This window comes from Ursus americanus, chromosome 9, assembly GCF_024610735.1.
Source record: "Ursus americanus isolate L20-20 chromosome 9, mUrsAme1.1.p, whole genome shotgun sequence".
Classification (NCBI taxonomy): domain Eukaryota; kingdom Metazoa; phylum Chordata; class Mammalia; order Carnivora; family Ursidae; genus Ursus; species Ursus americanus.
The window spans coordinates 44,451,969-44,472,956 of record NC_142135.1 but is presented as its reverse complement, the minus strand read 5'-3'; the positions used below and the strand labels follow the sequence as shown (position 1 = coordinate 44,472,956).

The 20,988-nt window shown below is 34.9% G+C and overlaps 1 protein-coding gene and 1 long non-coding RNA gene across 11 annotated transcripts in view; one reads left to right on the top strand and one right to left on the bottom strand.

Annotated features, from left to right (window-relative positions):
* The window catches only part of LOC123797905 (uncharacterized), a 242,911-nt gene that overhangs the window by 84,830 nt on the left and 137,093 nt on the right, over window positions 1-20,988 (bottom strand). The window lies entirely within an intron of this gene.
* Window positions 8,578-20,988, top strand: part of LOC123797906 (uncharacterized) — a 46,783-nt gene continuing 34,372 nt past the window's right edge. Inside the window, exons 1-3 of the long non-coding RNA XR_006781118.2 lie at window positions 8,578-8,688; window positions 8,805-8,877; window positions 10,551-10,704. This is a non-coding gene — a long non-coding RNA (uncharacterized LOC123797906). The remainder of the gene's footprint in view (window positions 8,689-8,804; window positions 8,878-10,550; window positions 10,705-20,988) is intronic.

The window sequence follows — 20,988 nt, the reverse complement described above, 5'->3', positions numbered from 1 at the left end:
AAGGAATTATTCATAATTACTTAATATCTCTTTAAAATCTAACCTCTTTAAAATTAAAAATCTTAAATTTAATATCCTTAAAATTTCCCCTATTTTTAAAATGTTCTAATTTATTTAAAAATTTTATTATTAAAGTATAGTATCTATTCAATCCTGGATAAAAATGGAATTTATATTAAAATATTTTTGTTATTATACCAGAAACTCATATTTATAAAAGAATTTGAAGAGAAGGCAGATAATGAAAAGAAGTTTTAATCACCCATAATCTTACCACCAGAGACAGACATTATTAATACTTTGAAATATATACTCTAGTCTATATTTTATACAATACATATTTTATTAAAAAGGAATCTTATTATATATCTGCCTTTTGCCTGTTTCCTTTAACAACTTATCATGAGTATCAAAAGAAATATATTTGAGACCAGGAAATGTTTAGATTTTTTTATCTTAGAACTTCTCTATACAAAGTTTACTTTCAAATCTAATGTATTACTTATTGGATTTTTTTTAAGTGGTTCTATTTTTCTCCTCTTCACTTTGCTCCAAAGTACATGAATATGAGGAGCCAAATAATCTTTAACAGTTTTGATATGAAAAACAGTCTGAGAATGAGTCTGTACCAACCACGAGTACCAAATCAGAGGATATATGCGAGTTCATGTTCCGGCTCTGCCACTGAGCATCTACGCCTCTTGGGCAAGCCACTTAGCACTTCAAGATGTACAGATGAGATATTTAATGTTAAATGACCTCTGAAACACCCATGAGTCTACTTAGAATGCAGGTATAGGAAATTGCAGAAATGGGAATACCAATGTTTAAATATACAGAGGTGGTGTTGGCATCCTCAAATTTCATTGGCCTTGGTTTGAAGACTGCTTCTATGCTACAGGTTTCTGAAGTTTCGAGTCTATGATGAAATCTGTGCACAAAATGACAAACAAAATTTTGACCAAAAAAAAACTTCTTTGGAGAATCCATTTTGGCCACTAAAATAAAACCAATAAAAAATTAATTTCATCTACTCCTTGTTTCCATATAAATCACTTTTCCTTTCTAAATATCTGTCACATTATAAATAGAAGTCATTTTATAAATGTAAGCAAACACCAGTGATATCTACCCATATTTTTAACTTTTAATGGAATGTATAAATACAAATTACTCAGAAACAACACAAAAATTACATCAAAAAGTGAACACAAAGAAATTATAAAGATTCACTCCACTGCCTGGAATCTGATAAATAGGTTTTGCTACTTATAAAATATGTTATAGTGTATAAGTAGATGCTAAAAAAAACAAAAAATATTTTAAATGCATCAACTGTAAATTGATGATCTCAGATAACTGACCATCAGCACTGTCCAATAAAACATTCAGTAATGATGGAAATGTTCAATATCCATGGTATCCAAAATGGCAACCCCTATTGAAATGTGACTAGTATAAATGAGGAACTGATTTTTTTTAAATTTTACTGAATTTTAATTCATTTAAATTTAAATAATCACGTGTGGCTAATGGCTACTATATTGGACAGCAAGATAGAGACCACATTTGGGACAGAAAGTTTAATGGCCTTACCTGTCTATTTTATTCAAAATAAAACATGATAGAACACAAACTTTACAGGTCTACTGAGATTACATTTCTTAATTACAAAATCCAAATAAGTTCACAAAGGTTAGACTTGTGTTCATATTTTTGTGCTCCTGTTTTGCCAGATTCCTCAAGTAAAGACACTGATTCCTTACACCTGATGACTTACTTAGACCTCAGTACACATACAAATACCAGCTCCAAGACAAGGATGCCCAAAATGCAATTGCACCTCTGATGAAATAATCTATGGAAGACCGGTGCCAATCACAAAATAACATAGTAATGGAAGATTTTAAAAAGTTCCTAGAGTCCAAGCTTGGCACAGAATGCTACTCATTTTCAGGATTTCAAGAAGGCTTGGACAGAAAGCCCATCGAAGGTAAATTAGACACCAGCCCCCAACCCCAGTTATTTCTATCTACCTAAGACCCAGGGATTCTTCATTTGAGTTAGGAACAGAGACAGGAGTCCCAACAATGATTATGATTTAATCTCCTGCTAAGACAAGGAATGGGAGAGAAGCTTGAAAGAAAAATACACTTGATGTAGGGAAGTAAAGGAAAATACTTCTTAAATCCATAAGTTGGAAGATCCTACTTCCTGATTTTACATTGAGACTTGCTCTATCTCCTATAAGAACGTCATCACATTAGTCTCATAGAAAGTCTTTCAAAGAAGATATTGATCAGTGCATTGGGGACAGAACTCAGACAAGTAGTACTAGTAGTAGTATGGTTCTTATGCCTGTTTGGCAATAAATGTCTATATGTGTAACAAAAGTTGGTCTGAGATTATTTTCACTGTGATGATCCCATAGCGTGAAATTTCAGGCTGGAAATGCATATCCTACAACAGCGTATAAACACTAGATACTAGGAAAGTCACCAAAAATGAGCCTGACATTCACTGAATGAAGAAATTGGCTTTGGTGGCTGGCAATGTAATTCTCTTACCTATAATTTTAATTTTTGTTAGTATATCGCATTTCTCTTTATTTTAAAAAGAAACAGGATGACCACTTTTTGTACAAGAAAATGCATAGAAGACAGTAAAATAGTAGACACTTGCCATTCCATCTTTCTAAATGTTTATTTTGTGAGGGCAAAAGAAAACCCTAGATCTATTTAAACACACATCAGTGGCCATTATTACAGAAAATATAGAAAAGTGGAGCAATCAAAGTCCACTCTAGTAGAGGAGAGACTGGTTACCCTACTGAGGTATTATTGGCTAGTCTTAAATATTTTAAGATAAAGGATAGAAAGAGTATGCTTTCATGTTTAATGTCTAAATGCTTGTCAGATATAGTAAGAAAGAACAAGAAGAAGTGAAGATAATTGTGCTAAAAATTCCAAAGATAAGTAGTTGGGGAAATGATAATTCTTCTTTTTGATCCCTCATCAGCTGACTCATTGCCTAGGAGGTTTTTGTAATGTTGATCTCCTGAGAGACAGCCACCCACTGAGAATACATAAATTAGTAATGAGCAAAAAATCAGCAGATGGAAAGAAATCACAGAGAAGGAAGTAAGGATTTTCACTTTGCACAAATTACAAAACATAAGGGAAGATATTTTCCCAAGAGAAAGCAAAAGTTGTATTGGCTTGGTTAATCAGAATTTACACTACAGGAGTGGATATGGATATTGTTGTACTAATAAAAAATGAAACTAGAACACTGAGTGTCTTTCCTCATAATACAAGTATTGGGTCACACTTAAGGCATCCTAGAGGTCTGGTTAAATAAGGGAAAGCCTAATGACTTTGCTGTACTTGCAGCCTGGTAATGGTCTCTCTATAGTCAGAACACCCACTTTAATGGCAAAGAAATAGAAACCATTCTGAAAGCAAAAGTCATATTTAAGTGGTTGGCCACGATTGAATAAGTTTATCAAGAGATACAAAACTCCATCAGAATTACTAAAAGCACTAAAAGGACCTGGCTAACTAACACATTAGGGAATCCAAAATACTGTCACAATCAGTGAACAACCTACAATTGGTAGAAGCATGTTCATAGATAACTAGCTCCACTTTAGCCATTCACCAACTAGGGTAGACTTTAGCCATTAGCAATCAACTAACTAAAGGAGAGTTGTGGAGAATTATAAGAGAACGAAAGGTCCCAAAGGATAAAGTTGGTGGGCAGTAAAATGAAGCATTTTTAGGATATTATCAAGAAGCCAACTTTAAACTCCAAAATTAACCCACAAGGGGAAAACAAGTGGGAAGCAAGGTTTTGAAATATAGTTCCTCAAAGCAAAATAAATAAAGCTAAAGATGGCTTGAAATACCCTTACTTGAGAATGCCATAGCCTCCTTAACACAGAGCTGATAATGTGATCTAAAATAGATATCCCAGACAAAATCTCTTAAGACACACACAGGCAGGAACTTGAGTAATTATGATATCAAATGAAATTGATATCTAAAGCATGTTTGTATTAAATAGATAACTTAAAAAATTTTAAACTACTAATTCCAGTTCCAGCCATGACAGAACAATTGGCATTGGGCTTACTATTCTACCTTAAACAATTATAAATACATGAATCAACCATTTAAAATAATTAAGCAACAGCCATCTGTGATCCCTGGGAGAAAGGGCACACATGAGATGATTTCCAAATGCTGAGACAACAGAAACTTTCAGGAAAATATACTGGAGAACAGTATCCTACATAGAGAAGTATCTCCAGACATCTGCAGAAATATCCATTTGAGTCTTTGGACCAATACTAACCTGCACACATTCAGGGCAACACTACATGAGGGATGGTGGAGAATGGCTACCAGGGACTGTGAGGTGAATGAAGAACTCCACAATCACATAATGTCCAGAGACACTGAAATTCTAATTCTCTAGAATAAGTGGTTTCACTGAACTCCATATACATTCAGTTGAGACCCCAGAAAGAGCATACATTAAAGTAGTACTATTTTGATTCTAGATTAAGGACTAATCTAGACCTACCCAAATAGCCAGAACATGATAAAATTTATGAGACAGGAAATTGCTGCCAGAAAAAAATCAACACTCTCATAAAGATCAAAAAAAGTAGGTTCTCAACAATGGAGTATTCACAATGTCCAGAATAAAACCAAAATTACTAGGTGTTCAAAGAAACAGGGAAATGTGACACATAATCAAAAGAAAATGTATATAGAAAAACAACTAAACATGATGTAAATACTGAAATTAACAAACACTATGGCATTAGAAATGTATTAAAGGATATAAGGGAAAAAACAGACATAATAAATAAATGGATAGAAAATCTCAGAAAATAAAAATTTACGAAAAACCAAATGGCAATTCTATATTTGAAAATTCCAATACCTTAAATGAAAAACAAATATTACCAGATCTACTTAATAACAGATTGGACACTACAAAAGAAGAGACAGAATACCAGAACCTATCCATACAAAACACACAAGGTAATGGTCTCTCTATAGTCAGAACACCCACTTTAATGGCAAAGAGATAAAAACCATTCTGGAAGCAAAAGTCATATTTAAGTGACTTAAGTGACATATTTAACTGACATACACACAGAGGGAGAGAGAGAGAAGACTGGAAAGTAAAATAAAGTCTCACTAAAAAATAAACAAATAAAGAAATAAAGTCTCACTGACATCTGGGACAATATCAAGGAGCCTAGCATCCAATATATAATTGTAGTCTCAGAAACAGATGTGAGAAAATGGCGAAAAAATATTTGAAGAATTAATCTTTGAAAAATTTCCAAATTTAATGAAAACAATAAAGGCACAAAGACAAGAAGCTCAATAAAACGCAAGCAAAATAAACACAAATAGAACACTAAGGTCTATCACAATCACATTGCTAAAAACCAGTGATGAGGAAAGCTTAAAAATAGCCAAAGGGAGGAAAAATTACACGACACAGGAAAAATGATGAGTTACCTTTTACTTCTCATCTGAACAGTACACAACAAAGTCAAGGGAATGACAAATTTAAAGCGCTAAAAGAAAATGTCAATATAGATGTCTATATCCAGCAAAAAACATTTTTCAAAAATTAAAGTAAAATAAAGACCCTTTTCAGACAAACAAAAACAGAGTGAATTTTTTCCCAGCAGACCTGAACATCAAGAAATGTTAAGGGAAAATATTTAGGTAGAAGGAAAATAACACCAGATGAAAAATCAAACCTATACAAAAATAAATACGTAAATAAATAGTACTAGAAATTCTAAGTGTGTAGGTAAATACAAGACTTTTTCATTTATAAGTTTTCTTAGTTGATAATCCATTGTTTAGATCAAAGCTAATAACAATGTATTTGGGGAGTTATGTCATTGTAGAGGTAAAATATATGGCAGCAATAGCACAATAAATAGTAAAAAAAAAAATTGGAAATTGTGGGAGACATGATTATAAAAATACAGTTTTCATTCTCTAATTCCCCAGGATAGGATTGTGAAAATGATGAGTTATCACAACCATGACTAGCTTATGTTACATGGCAAATGGTATTTCAGGTTATCTGTGTGGGCCAAGACTAATCACACAAGCCCTTTAAAAGTAGAGTTTTCTCAGATTTCCTCAGAAGAGGAAGTCAAAGATATTTTAATACAGGAAGTATTAGGTTTACAGCTGCTGGTACAGAATGGAGGTGGTCATATGAGAAGGGATGTGGAAGGTCTTGGAAAATGAGTGTGACCCTCAGCTAACAGCATGTAAGGAAACAGGGACCTCAGCGCTACAATAGCACAGGCCTGATTTTTGCCAGCAACCTAAACGAGCTTGACAGCCAATTCTTTCCCAGAACTTCCAGATAAAAGCTCATCCAGGCCAACACCTTGATTTCGGCTATGTGATAACTAAGCATAGATCCCAGTCAAACTCCCTTGGACTTCTGATCTACAGAACTGTGTGCTAATGAATTGGTGTTGTTTTAAGCCACGAAGTCCATGGTAATTTGTTAAGCAACTGAAAACTAATAAAGTATGCTTTGTAAAGTTCTTTCATCATACATAAAATGATGTAAGATTATTGAAAGGTGACTTAAGTAATATTATTTGTGAGAAGTTAAATGTGCACCATTAAGCCCTACAACAATTACACAAAAAGATACAGTTAGCAATCTAATAGTTGGGATACAATGAAATACTAACTATCCTCAGTGAATTCCAAAGAATACTTTGAGCATTCTCAGATTGGAGCAGGCACTTTGTACCACTTGTTTTAGGACAATGAATAGTGTCTGACATATAGTGGGCAGTCTTTAAACATCTATGGAATGAATGAATAAATGAGTGCATAAATGGATAGTCAAGTCCATGAGTTAAGTAATAAAAATTCATCAGTGGTTCTAGAGCCAAAAATACCTGAATGAAGACATGGTTTAGCCCATAAGCAATATAAAGAATAATCAGATGGAAAATCACCACTTACACAAAGAAATCAGCAAAGACTTGGGGCTTTCATTATTTATACCCAACCTGGTTTTAAAATGGATTTAAACTACTTGACAACAGTTTAAAGATAGAACCAATAACAAAGATAGAAATCAAGTTTATTATATGTAAATGTAGAAGGATCCATTATAAATAAACAGAAAATACATACAAACCTTCCCTGATTTTAGAGACATGAAATATGGATTCTGGGCTTAACATTGTTCACACTGTTTTTTGTTTTTTGTTTCTGTCATCATGCTACCCACAGTGGGAAGAATGTCTGTATACTTGCAAAAGTTGCAAATCTAATTATAATGTGTAAGGTCAAATAGCAGCCCAGAAACAGAAACTGAGATTTGAAGAAAGTGCTTATATCTCCAAGTAGTGCACAGTCCCTGAGATGAAGCAGCTTTTTAGCAAAATCAACTAGAGTTTTATAAACTCCACATTGCTCATATCCAACCATGTGTACGCAAACTTTCCACACATCATAATCTCTAATAAATGGTAGGGTGAAGGGTGAGGGCAAAGGAACAAATTTATCTTAAGTGTCTATTTTAGGCAGGAGAGGACCTCTCTAAAGACCTTATTGAAGTGTTGCATGTATATTCTGTTCCCTTTGGCAGAATTCCTGGCACAGGGATATAGTTTGCAAGAATGTAGACTAATGTACTTGGGGTCTTGGCAGTGCTCTGGTTTATTCTGGATGCTACTGCCCGAGATGTTTCAATTACTCTGTAATCCAAATCCTAGACCCACACTTTCACATAATTGTGAAAACTATTGTGGCTGTTCATATGTCCACATATCAGATAAGAATCTAAACTTCTCAAGTTAACATTATTAAAACATGGAGTCTTTCCCTACCACTGCACAAAACTGTACCCTTACATAGCTCTATTGGAAAAATGCAAGGTATGTGTGGCTCTCTGGGTTTATGCGAGCTTGGTCTCCCTCTGAACCAATGAATCTAGATCACTAATTAACCAGGTGCAGGGTGTTTTACTAAAAAACAAAGTGACTTATTAAACACAAGCTTTTGAACCAAATACAATAGAAGTGCATCTTCTTTAAATTAGTCATTCTAAAGCACCTCTCTCTCTGAGGATATGCTATTGGGAAAATGAGCACAATCTTTAACCAGACCCTACATAATTCACACTAATTAAACAAGTAGTTTATAGGTTTGAACCCATGACATCGAGTTATAAATTATGTAATTTAAAAGCTGCATTCACTTTTTCTAGTAACTAGAAACAAAGGAGAGGCTACTTAGCAGTAGTTTAATCCAGTGTACACAAACTGAAATTTGTGGTCATTTTAATATTTAGCTAGTGGCTTCACTTTTCAAGAGGCTATTTATACTAAACATGAAAAAGGGAAATAAATTAGAGACAGCACCAAGCTTCACTTGGCTTGAAACATAAGAATCCTATAATACACCTGAAACTAATATAGCACTCTATGTTAACGAACTGAAATTAAAAACGTCAAAAAAGGAATCATATAGTAACTAATACACACAGTAATTTATTCCTCAACTACATGCCAAGTATTGTGTAATATGCCAAGGGTACAAAGATGAAAGACGTGATTCCTTCTCCCTGAGTTACCTCCAGTCTAAAGCGAGAGAACAATGAACATCAGTAAGTTCAGGAAGTATGCTAGGTGCTCTGAGAGGTGGCAGTGATCAATGATATCATAAAGTATAAAACGCATGAGTTGGAGGCCTGAAATATAATTTAAATTATCTAATTTACAGGCAAAGGAAACTCAATGAGCAAAGGCAGACTGATGTGAAAGTGAGGCCCATCTGGAAGAGCATAGAGGATTGGGTAAGTATGGTGAGAAAGACAAAGAAACTGTCCTTTGAGGAGGTAGGGGATAAATGTATAGTTGTGAGGATAAATGTATAGTTGTGAGGATAAATGTATAGTTGTGAGGATAAAAGGGAAAAATTTTAAATTATGTTCCATATATAACATTTCTAAATTTTTTTATTAACTGTGGTTAAATTCTTATAAATTCCTAAATTCATAGTTTCTATTGCATAGTCATTAAAGAGAGACTATTAACACAAATGGGCTTCATATTAAATAATAATTATATTTATGTAATATGTGTTGGGGTAAGATTATTTAATATTTAAGAGTATTAAATTTGATAACTTTCTCACAAACATTTATTATTCCCTTATTAGTTAATTCCAACTCTAATTTTTATATACAAACCTTAATAACATTGAAACTCACACTACTCATCTTTGAATTACATAACTGATACATATTTGCTACCACTAGAGAGCAAAGAAAACAGTAAAGTAATATCTACACATCAGTAGATAGTAAGAAACTATTTACTATTTACCTATTCAGTAGTCATGTTCTACACTTATCAAGGTACTTCCCATATGTCATTTAATTTAATCATCCTAACAACCCTCAGAAGTAGACAATATTACAGATTTTATTTTTAAATGTATGCTCAAAAATTATGTAACTTCCTCAAAGTCCCACAACTAATAAATACAAGTCAGTTCTGGGACTCAAACCCAAGCCACTTTTTTGCAGTAAAGACAGCCAACATTCATTGAGTTCTCAGTGAGCATAAAACATTATATTAAGTGATTCAGTGATATTTTTTTTAAACCTCACAAAACTCCTCTGGGGCATACACTAGTATGCTTATCCCTGCTTTATGAATAAAGGAAAAGAGGAACAAGGAATTTGTATAAATTATCTCAGGTCACCCAACTGGTAATTAGCAGCACCAGGTTTCAGACCCAGGCTCTTAAACTACAGGGGCCACACCCTCTACAACTAAGCTAACCCAACCACAACTACCTGCATTTGCTCTACCTACATCTAGGTAAACTAAACCCACACATAATGTTGAATTATCCTCCCAGACCTGTAGCTAAACTGTAGGTTCTTATATTCCTTTCTGAATACCTATAAACTAACATGCTCTAAGCATTATCTGTACATTTTCTGACATGCTACCATATATTGACTTTTTTCCAGAAAGGAAAATTTGTCTGACAGTCATTATAATGAACTAGTCCAGGTTTCTCTTGTTCCTAACTAGTTAATAAGATAATAAATTACAGTCTATATTCAGTAATTACCACAACAATCATTTTACACATATCAGGTAATTGTGATCTCACACTGATTACTTTCTGCAAAGAGGTTGAAACTAAAAAATAAATTCTTATCAGAACCAAACACTTATAAACATATTTAAGTAGAATATGACCAGATTTTAAAACAGTTATAGTTTTCACTACACTAATGTTCAAATTATCCGGGCATCAAAACTTATAAAGAGTACTACCTTCAGAAATGCCTAAAAGTTTAGCAACTTCTCTCTCTTCGAGATTTTTTTAAATGCCAAGATGCAGGAGGAACACAGAGCATCTCCTATTTTCCTGCTTTCCTGCATCCTTCCTTTCCTATGTCTAGCAGTGATAAGTAAGTTCCTTCTCATTTTGTGTATCTCTATTTAGACATTTTTTTCAAGACAAATTCCAGAAATGTCAGATAGATGTAGAGACTTCAGTCTCTACATTCACATGTGAATGCCAGAGAATTATAAATAACTCTGCCTGCTTGGACCCTATGGCAGAATGGAAGATAGTCCTCCAGAAGGAGCGCCCTCAGGTGAGTCCTGACCTTGGCTGATATTTCTGCTTTTGTATATCCTCTGCAAATTTTTCACCTTTTGCCAACAGTTCTGTGGACAGAGGGAACCGTGGCCATAGCATCCTTAAAAAAGATGAGCAATCTGGAGAAAGAAAAGAAAGTGAGGAATAATGAAGAAAGCAGGACCTAGTGAGAATCAAAATGATTCCTTGGAGAGGGTGCAGCCACCCTGTTCCAAGCCCAACTTCAACTCTTTCCAATTTGTTATGTCTGTGACATTTAGGTATCTTGGGGTATCTCGCAACTTGGAAAGAACACTAAAGAAACTGTGAGAATAGATTGTTTTCTTTCAGAGTCCTTCTATTGTGAATTGTTTTCAACCTACAATATGAACTTTGGAAATAAATCACATGGTTTCTCACAGATAAAAAACGTATGTAGTGGAAGAACCACCACAGTGTACCCTACACTATTTCCAGCTCTCCGATCTTGGATAGTTTCCTTCAAGTACAAATCCTCAAGTGCCTCACATACAAAACATGAATAACAGCAGCTGTTTCATTGGACAAGAATATTAGAGAATGCATATAAACACCTGGCCACATAGCAAATTCTCCAAACATGTCAGGAAGAGGAGGAAGAAGAAAAAGAAGATAGAATTATTGTTTGCTTTCTTTTAGTTTCTAGCAGGAAGAGGATAAAAGCATTTTGGATACTCAATTCTGACTGAGAATGCTGTAAGACAACATAATGCTCTTCAGTTTGAAAACTTAAGAATTCAAGTTTTGTCACTTTTTAAGATGCAAGAAGTAACAGGAGAATTAAAAATTGACATAAAGACAACTTATTTTAAGTCAGATAAACTGATAAGTTTTTCAAATCATTATTATTATATAATTAAATATAAAAATTCAAGAGTAATGAGATAAACTTTTAAAATTTAAACACACCAGAAAAGCAGCTTTCTGAAGAATTCCAAAATAGTATATAAAGAGGAAAAGATTTCATTTAAGTCTCACTAGTAGAATGACAAAAAGGAAATACATGAAAGTGAAGATTTATTTCTTATAAAATAGGGTGAGAAACCCAAGAGTTGTATGGAAATTTTGGCTAAATTATGAAAGAAAATGTTTTAAAAAGAGAAAGTAGGTAGCTCTTGGTGATTTAGTGAAATGTCCTCAAAGTCCAAGGTTACAGGAAGGATGGAAGACTAATCAAAAAGGATTATTGTGAAAAACAATGGCAAGTGTGTTAAATGATGAGTTTTCAGAAGATGCTTCACCCTGGAAATTTAACATCCTTTAAAGCCCCTCTTTCTGACTCATTGGTCATAGTTTTTAATAAAGTCTGAGAGAAAGGATAGATGAGTAATGCTATGAGTCAGAGGTTATTTTTAAGAAAGGTGATATTAGATTTTAAAATCTTGGCGACATTTAACATTTTATAATGCCTGCTTTTCTAAATTATTCTGAGAAAGTTACCAAGGTTTACAAAAGTGCTGGCTGCTACATACCCAGCATGAACTCTTACGAAGCAAAATTTGGCAAAAGATTTAGTTGTCTTAGGAGCAGTGGCAAAGCGCTAAAAAGTTTAATGCTACTTGGGTATTATTTTGCTAAGTTTAGGTCATAAAATTAACTTTCTCAGTGAAAGAGTTGCTTCTTAAAAGTGCTGCGGACATCTGGCCCATGCTATCAACCATATTAAATGGTAATCTCTAGCCCTCTTTCCCTAAGATTTAGGCCAGGTGCTTTGCTTTATAGAAATACAAAATTTTGCTTTATAATAGCTTTTGACAATGGTGATAAATACAGATAGGCAAATGAGATATCATTCTCAGCTTAACAGTAAATTCTTTTTCTGTTAATAATAGGTATTGATTATGCCACTTAGGAGACAGTTCAGTTGTTAGGATTTTGTATTTTTAATATCTTCCTGTCAAAATATCATAGTATCTAATGGATATTTAAAAGTTTGTAATGATAGCCTCATACAATGGCCTAACCCTGGGACTATCACATATAGATTTTTGCTGTTTGAGATTGCAGGTTGCTGCCTTATGGTGGAATCTGGTCAATAAAAGCTCATATATCTAATGCTAAATTGTTCTCCTTACTATATACCTAATAGAAGTTGCTGACCAAATTGAAATAATTTCCAATCTTCATCCTTCATCTTACATGATTCCTGACAAGATGGAACTTAAAAAACAGATTTGCAATTTATATCCTTATAGACATTCATACACAGAGCTACCCACAAATATATCCACGTATAGAACACATCCATTTGCAAAAGAGATTGTTGATTTGAAAAATGGCAGAGGGATGCTACCCAAGACCAAAGAAAAACTGTGTTAGAACGTCACATCAATTCAGGTCTTAAAAATGATAAATTAGGGGCCCCTCCCTGGGTGGCTCAGTCATTTGAGCATCTGACTCTTGGCTTCAGCTCAGGTCATGATCTCAGGGTTGTGAGATGGAGCCCTGCACTGGTGTCCTTGATCACTTGGTCTGCTTGAGATTCTCTCTCTCCCTCTCCCTCTGTCCCTCCCCCTGCTCATGCACTCTTTCTCTAAAATAAATAAATTTTAAAAAAATGGTAAAGTTAATTCCAAAATAAGATTTAGTGAGTTGCAAAGCAAACTGTGTATCACTGTATTTTTAATTCCATGAAAACGTTAAGAAATAATCTCTTTGTTTTGTAACACACCATCTGTTAACTCAATGAAAGCAGCGTTTTAGAAATATTGTAAAATTGCTTTAGAATTTGTTATTTTTTGAAACAAATGAGGGAAAATTAATTTTGTTACATTTTCTACTCTGAATCTAGCTTTTTTATGCCCCTGTACAAATCCTAATCAAACTTTTCTACATGGGTCATGTAAAAATTAACCAGTTTCTTGATAGGAGCTCTTTTCCAGATTTCTATATCAGGTATTGGTTTTACCTGACTACAGACCCTGCATCTGTTCAGTGCCTATACATCATGATAAGAGGTAGAAAATTGTGTTCTGATTAAAGACCACCTGCAGTATCCATGAAAAAGCATTAAAGACTGTAAATTGAGAAAGCCTCTTTGCCTTAGAAACCCTGGCACAGTTAGAATTGTGAGTCGATAAAGAAGCGACAATCAATGTGACATACCTCAGGGAGGCACAAGGGCTTCTCAAAAATATAGATGCCAATGTTCATTCATTTTAATGTAATTTCTTAAGATCAGGAAGGCTCTTCAATGTTTGCAAGAGAATCCACTAAAATTAAAATACATTTGAAAAGAAAAGAACTGATATTTATTGTTGGCTTAATATATACACTATTAGATGTGCTTTACATAAGTTAACTAACTTGTTATACATTTAAGCCTGTGCCTTAATTATTAGCTAACTTATGCATAAGGTTTAACAGGAAAGCATCTGAAGAACTAGTTCCCAGAGAGTATTCACAATCGAGCAGAAAAAACCCAAGAAGGACAAAAAGGGCTGAATCTCAGCACTAAGGCTAAATTTAGGTCTGTAATTCTTACCACTGACAGAGGAGATTGATAATGACTTTATGGCAAATATATCACTTATTCATTTATCAGTTCATTCCTTTATTTTATAACAAAATACTCTGCTATGACATGTGAAAAATATACAAGTGTATTAAACAACCAGTTACAGTAATACAGAGTATAATGAACAAAAGTATTTGAAAGGTACAAAATTTGATAATACCTTTCTATAAGCAGCAAACTTTCACTTGGCAAGGTTACTTGAGAAGGAAGGGTGCGCAGTGCACAAAAATTATTTTGAAATAAGAAATTAATAAGCAAAAATATTTCTCTAAGCTTTCAAATATATGGTATTTTTAATTAACCTAAATGTTTCCTAGTTAAGTGTTCTCCCTTAAAAAGCCCTGGAAATTAATGTTGATCAACCCATCAAAGCACTAGCTCAGATCATATGGGAACTACTCTACTTATACAGGAAAAAGATATTTCTCAAGTTCTTAAAAGTGTAGCTTCTCTTCCATTAGGCAGTTTCTTCTAAAGGCTATTCACATTGTTAATTTGCTTGGCTATGCTTTTGTGAAAATGCTCAGATGAACTTTCAGCCTGTCAAAAATATAAAGTCTCTGATTCCAAATCCCAATTAATATGTAATAGGCCAATCTGGATATGAAATGTTATTCTGCATTTTATATAATTTAGTTTTGCATTTACAAGATATTATCCATTACATCATTCATTATCCTGAATATAAAGCCCCAAGTGAGAAATTTATTTTAGAATTTTAAACTGGAGAGAATGTTTTCCCAAAAGAACTGAAATGTTTCCTCTTTTCCAATAATAAAGGTCATTTCTCTTTTTGCTCCAGCTGCCAGGAACCTCAGAACTAAACCTGAAGTATAGTCACAAAAATATTACACTAACTCGCTGGTCACATTTAGCACTTTCTACTTTTCTATCAGCTTGATTTTCTATACCAATCTCTACTCTCTTTGTGGGCGGAGAAAGAAGCATAAATGTATTATTAATTAAAATATAAAGAAAAATATACTATACGTAACGCAAAAGTCATACAGTTTCAAAATATATATAATTGCCCACCACTTTTGAAATATAAACTTATTTGTCAAACCATGTCAAGTGGACATAAATACCTCATTTTTAAATTAAAATATAATTGACATACAATATCTTATTAGTTTTCAGGTGTACATCATCATGATTTAATATTTGTATACATTTTGAAATAATCCCCATGACAGGTTTATTTACTATAAGTCACCTTACAAAGTTATTACAATATTACTGACTACAGTTCCTGTCCTGTACATTACATGCTCATACTCATTTATTTTGTAACTGTAGGTTTGCACCTCTTAATACTCTTTACCTATTTTGTGTGCCCCCTCAATCCCTCCCTGCTTTGGTAACCAATAGTTTGTTTCCTGTATCTATGAAACTGTTTCTGTTTCTTTGTTTGCTTGCTTTGTTTTTTAGATGCTACCTGTTGAGTGAAATCATATGGTATTTGTCTGATTTATTTTACTTAGCTTAATACTCTAGGTCCATCCATGCTGTTGCAAATGGCAAGATTTCATTCTTTTTCATGGTGGAGTAATATTACACTGTACATATTTGCCACATCTTTATCCATTCATCTGCCAATGGACACTTACATTGCTTCCATATCTTGATTATTATAAATAATACTGCAATAAATATTGAGAGCTTATATTTCTTTGAAATGCTGTTTTTGTTTTCTTCAGGCAAATAGCCAGAAGTGGAATTGCGGAGTTTATGGTGGTTCCATTTTTAATTTTTTGAGGAACCTCCATACTGTTTTCCATAGTGGCTGCTTCAATTTATATTCCCACCAGCAGTGCATAAGGGGTTCCCTTTTCTCTACATCCTTGTTAACACTTGTTATTTTTTGTCTTCTTGATCATAGCTAATCTGTTGGGCCTGGGGTGATATCCAATTGTGATTTTGATTTGCATTTCCCTGATGATGAGTGACGTTGAGCACTTTGTCATGTATCTACTGGCCATCTGTATGTCTTCTTTGGAAAAATGTCTATTCAAGTCCTCTGCCCATTTAAACACCTCATTTTATTTATATGTAAGGTTATTTATGTGGAAACCTGAATATGTTAAAGTGAGTCTCATTTAATCTTAATTTCACTGTTAATGTTTTACCATCATTTTAGACTTTAGAAAATGTCTGACCCACTACACTAGTAGTGTAGAAAGCCAGCATCATTGTTATAAATCACTATGTCAGGTGATCATGTATTAGGGGGAAAAAAACCAGCTTAAACAGAAAAAAGAATAATTCCATTAACAAACAAATGACTGAAGGTTTTGGACCAAAGTGAAAAAGCTGACCAATGTACATTTCTGAAATAACTGAAAGAACTAGACACAAGTTCATATTTCTTAAGTATAAAAGTCCATTGATTATACATAATGAGGGCTTTTTAAAGGAAGAAACAATAAATGTACCAGTAAACTGAATAGTGTCTATATTAATGTAAGATATTTTTAGTTTTCTGTCTTTTCTTCATTATTATGAATTACAACACTATAATAATAACACATGCAAACAGATTGAATCAGCTATTCTAATAATATTATACTTGCTTTTTAGGGAAAATATTATGCAGGTTTGCAATTGTTGCTACTAAAATAGTGAAGAGAAAATAGATTGGCAGAAACTAAATAGCTTACATGTTTACTCTTGTCACCCTGCCCCCCTTCAAACTACGCCTTCTGAAAAGAAAACATATAAGAGAAGTGAAGGAAGTGTCTGGGGAAATATAGCCTCCTTTCCTTTTTCATCATTTGCGCTCAGCTGTAACAATCACTTAAGAAGTTGGCTTTTTCCTTGGGGCTACATATTTAAGAATACAGCTTCTCCCCTTATTGTTTGTCATCTTAGACAAAGCCACTCCCATAAGCTCCTCCATTTATCCACTGTCCTTTAAAAATGTTGATCTCTGTTAAGAGATCGAGAGGACCTTAACCAGATGATCTCTGTCTAGCATCATCGTCAAGTCTAGGCCATCTTTTGGGCTTTCCTGCTGTCCTTTACTCTGGCCACTGAACTCTCTGACCTTCTGGGTCATGATGAGTCTACCACTTCCTTGCTTGGGTTCCTGGTTTGTGGGTCTAGTTTGTGTCCTGGTGAATAAGAGTGGATCTAGTTTGTGTCCTGGTTTGTGGGTCTAGTTTGTGTCCTGGTGAATAAGAGTGGCTTCTCACCGTCCACCTCTTCCCAGTAAGCATTAGTAACAATAATGGCTAATATTTATGGGGCATAAGTACTTTACATGAATATTCATTCAACAAAATTGGTTACTACGTGCCAAACTATACTCTCGGCTAAGCACTGAAAAAAACTGACTTAATCCAGACAAAAGTCTCTGTTCCCACTGAGTACAAGGAATCTATAAATACAAACAGAGACACTCTGAAGGCAAGGAGAAATTTTTTAAAGGAATCTATCAAAGGATTTCACCTAGCTAGAGAAATAAGAAAAGACTTACCCAAGGAAGTGATGCCCAAGCTGAGACATGAAAAATTCAGAGAATTCATCAGGCACAGAGGAGAGAAGACACTGTAGATAGGCAAGCAGTATATGCAGAGAGCCTAAAAGCACAGAGTCAGGGGAAATGGTAGAAGCAGAATGGCATGGACCATTTGAAGAACTAAAGAAGATGGGCATAGCAGGAGTGCAGAAAGCTGAATATAAAAAGAAAGTGAGCAGTAAATGAAGGAAGGCTTGGTGAGTTATGTTAGGGATTTAGGTCTTTACCCTTAGAGCAGTTAAAACCACTGAAAGTTTTTAAGTAAAAGTGATACAATTCTATTTGGACTTTGAAAGGATAAGTCTCATGGACTATGAGAAACAAACTGAGGGCCTCAGAGGGGAGGGGGGTGGGGGAATGGGATAAGCTGGTGATGGGTAGTAAGGAGGGCACGTATTGCATGGTGCACTGGGTGTTATACACAACTAATGAATCATCGAGCCTTACATCGGAAACCGGGGATGTACTGTATGGTGACTAACATAATATAATAAAAAATCATTAAAAAAAAAAAGAACAAAAAAAAAAAAAAAGAAAGGAGAAGTCTCCCAGGATTAGGGTTGCAGGCTTGAAGAGGTACACAAAAATGAATAAAGAGAGACCAGTTAGGATATTGCAATAATCCAGGCAGGAGATGATGATATTTTAACCTAAAAATAGCTCACTTTAACAGAATCTGTGTGCCAGATATATCTCATTTAATCCTAACATCAATCCTATGTATTAGAGACTGCAATGATCTTTACAGATACGGAAAGAAGCTCTAGAGTTGACTTGCCAAGGTCACATAGATAGTATGCAATATGAGTAGGATTAAAGCCCAGGCAGTGAGCAATCTAGCAATAAAACTCATGCTCATGTCTGATGTTCTGCACAGCTGCCCAGAAATGGTAGCAGTAGAGTTGAAAAGAAGTGCACAGATTTAAGAGATATCTGGAAGCTGAAACTCCAGGACACAATGATGGATTAGTTATGGAGAGTGAGGAGGTGGTATCGGTTAAAGTAAGAAGGAGATATCAAGGATGATGTCCAAGAGTCTGATTTACACAGATGGATGGACGATAGTGCCGTTCACTGAAATAGGGAATATCGAAAGTGGACCAGATTATTTTTGTTGGCCATTAAAGTGGTAAGAACAGATTTGAATCAGTAATAACTATTATAATAGGGAAAAGAGTCCAGCATGAACTCAGCTCAACTTCAATTTCTACAGAGGTGACTAAGAGTTTTAAAGGGAGGATGGAGGAATAAGGAGTCAGCTAAGGGACAGCACAGTATAGTTAGCACAGTATAGTTAGGGAATTGAATAAGTACAAAAAGTGGGAAGGAGGATATGAAATAATAAGAAATATAGATATCTATAAGTCTCTACTCCCAGTTTCTGACAAAGGGCTCCTGAAACCCTTCTAAGTTCCCAAGTGATAAGAGCATAGGCACATCTTTTGTTCTAATGAGGTGACTCTGGGTGGGCTCCTGAATGAAGGCTGGTCAGCAGCAAGACCAAGCCATAATCAGAACTCTGGAATTTTGGGGGACACCTGGGTAGCTCAATCAGTTGAGCATCTGCCTTTGGCTCAGGTCATGATCCCAGGGTCCTGGGATCAAGTCCCATGAAGGGCTCAGGAGCCTGTTTCTCCCTCTGCCTGCTTCTCACCTTGCTTGTGTGCTCTCTCTCTCTCTCTCTCTCTCTCTCTCGCTGTCTCTCTTTCTGTCAAATAAATAAATAAAAATCTTTAAAAAAAAAAAGAACTTTGGAATTTTTAACCCTACACCTCCACCCCCCACATTCTCTAGAGAGGGGAAAGGGACTACAAATAGAGTTAATAATTAATCATGTCTACATGAGGAAGCCTCCATAAAATCCCATAGTATGGGATTTGGAGAATTTCAGGTTGCTGAACACATCCATGAACCAGAAGGGTGACATACCCCAACTCTATGGAACAGAAGCTCCGGTGCTTACAACATCCCAATCCTCACCCTGTGTATCTCTTCATCTGGCTGTTCTTCTATATCTTTTATCATATCTTGTAATAAGCTAGTAAACATAACTGTTTCCCTGAGTTCTATGAGTGGCTCTAACAAATAATTGAATCTGAGGGGAAGGAGGTCATGGGAACCTCCAATTTATAGCCAAGTCAGACAGAAGCTGTGGGTAACCTGGAGACCTACTACTTGGTGATTAGAATCTGAAGTGATTCAGATTCCAGCTCAGTGTGGGACTGAGCTCTTAACTTGTGGAATCTGACACTATCTTCAGGTAGATAGTGTCAGAATTAAATTAAATTGTAGGACACCCAACTGGTGTCATTGAGAATTGCTTGGTGTAGGAAAACTCACAATATTTGGTGAGCAGAAATGTCAGAAGTGTTGTGAGTGTATGAGTAAAGGAGAAACACGGGAGAAAGACAGATTTGTTTGTTTGGGTTTTTTTTTTCCCCATAAAACAGGGATTGGTCCATGTGAAACCCATCTGGGTTTGTTAGCTGGCACTAATCAAAGTTAGCCCCCTACCCTCCCACCGCGTCTCGAAAAACGGACCTATCTTCAGGTATTGGCTGGAACAAACAGTAAATTCTTTTCATAGCCTTGACTTTTCTCAAGAAGACACTTTAAGTGGGGATAGGGTTATTCTAGCCCTTGAACTGTTAGAAACCATGTTAGTGTTTTCTTTGCTTCTTTATAGACCTAGGTTGAAGCCTAGTGAAGAAGGCTCCTCAAGCCTGGCTAGAGATTAATCAAGGAGAGAATCTTTGACAGAACTATGAGTTGAATATTGACTATATTGAATTTGAGGAACTTTTGAGACACCCAATAGAAATATCAAATAGGGGGTTCAATAGTCTAAAGGTCAGAAGAAAGATCTTGTTTGGAGAAGTAAATCTGTAATCTGTCAGCATATGGGAGATAATGAAAGTCACATCGTAACTGAATTTACTAGGATGTGTTATTTTTCCCGTAGAAACTCACTCTACGGACCCATTCTTTCACACCCTTATGATGAAGATTCAGGCAGATCCCATAGCTTTTCTGTCAGTTATGAATAATAGAAAGTCAATCACAAGTTTTAAGAAACAAATCCAATGTAATGATCAAAACTACAAAATCTCTAACTCCAACCTGCCAGAGCAAAGTTATGGTTGATTTTTTTCCTCAGCCCACTTTCTCTCTGTTAGTGTCTGTTGCTTTGATTCCTCCTGGTGAGAACCGAGAGGATTAGTGAG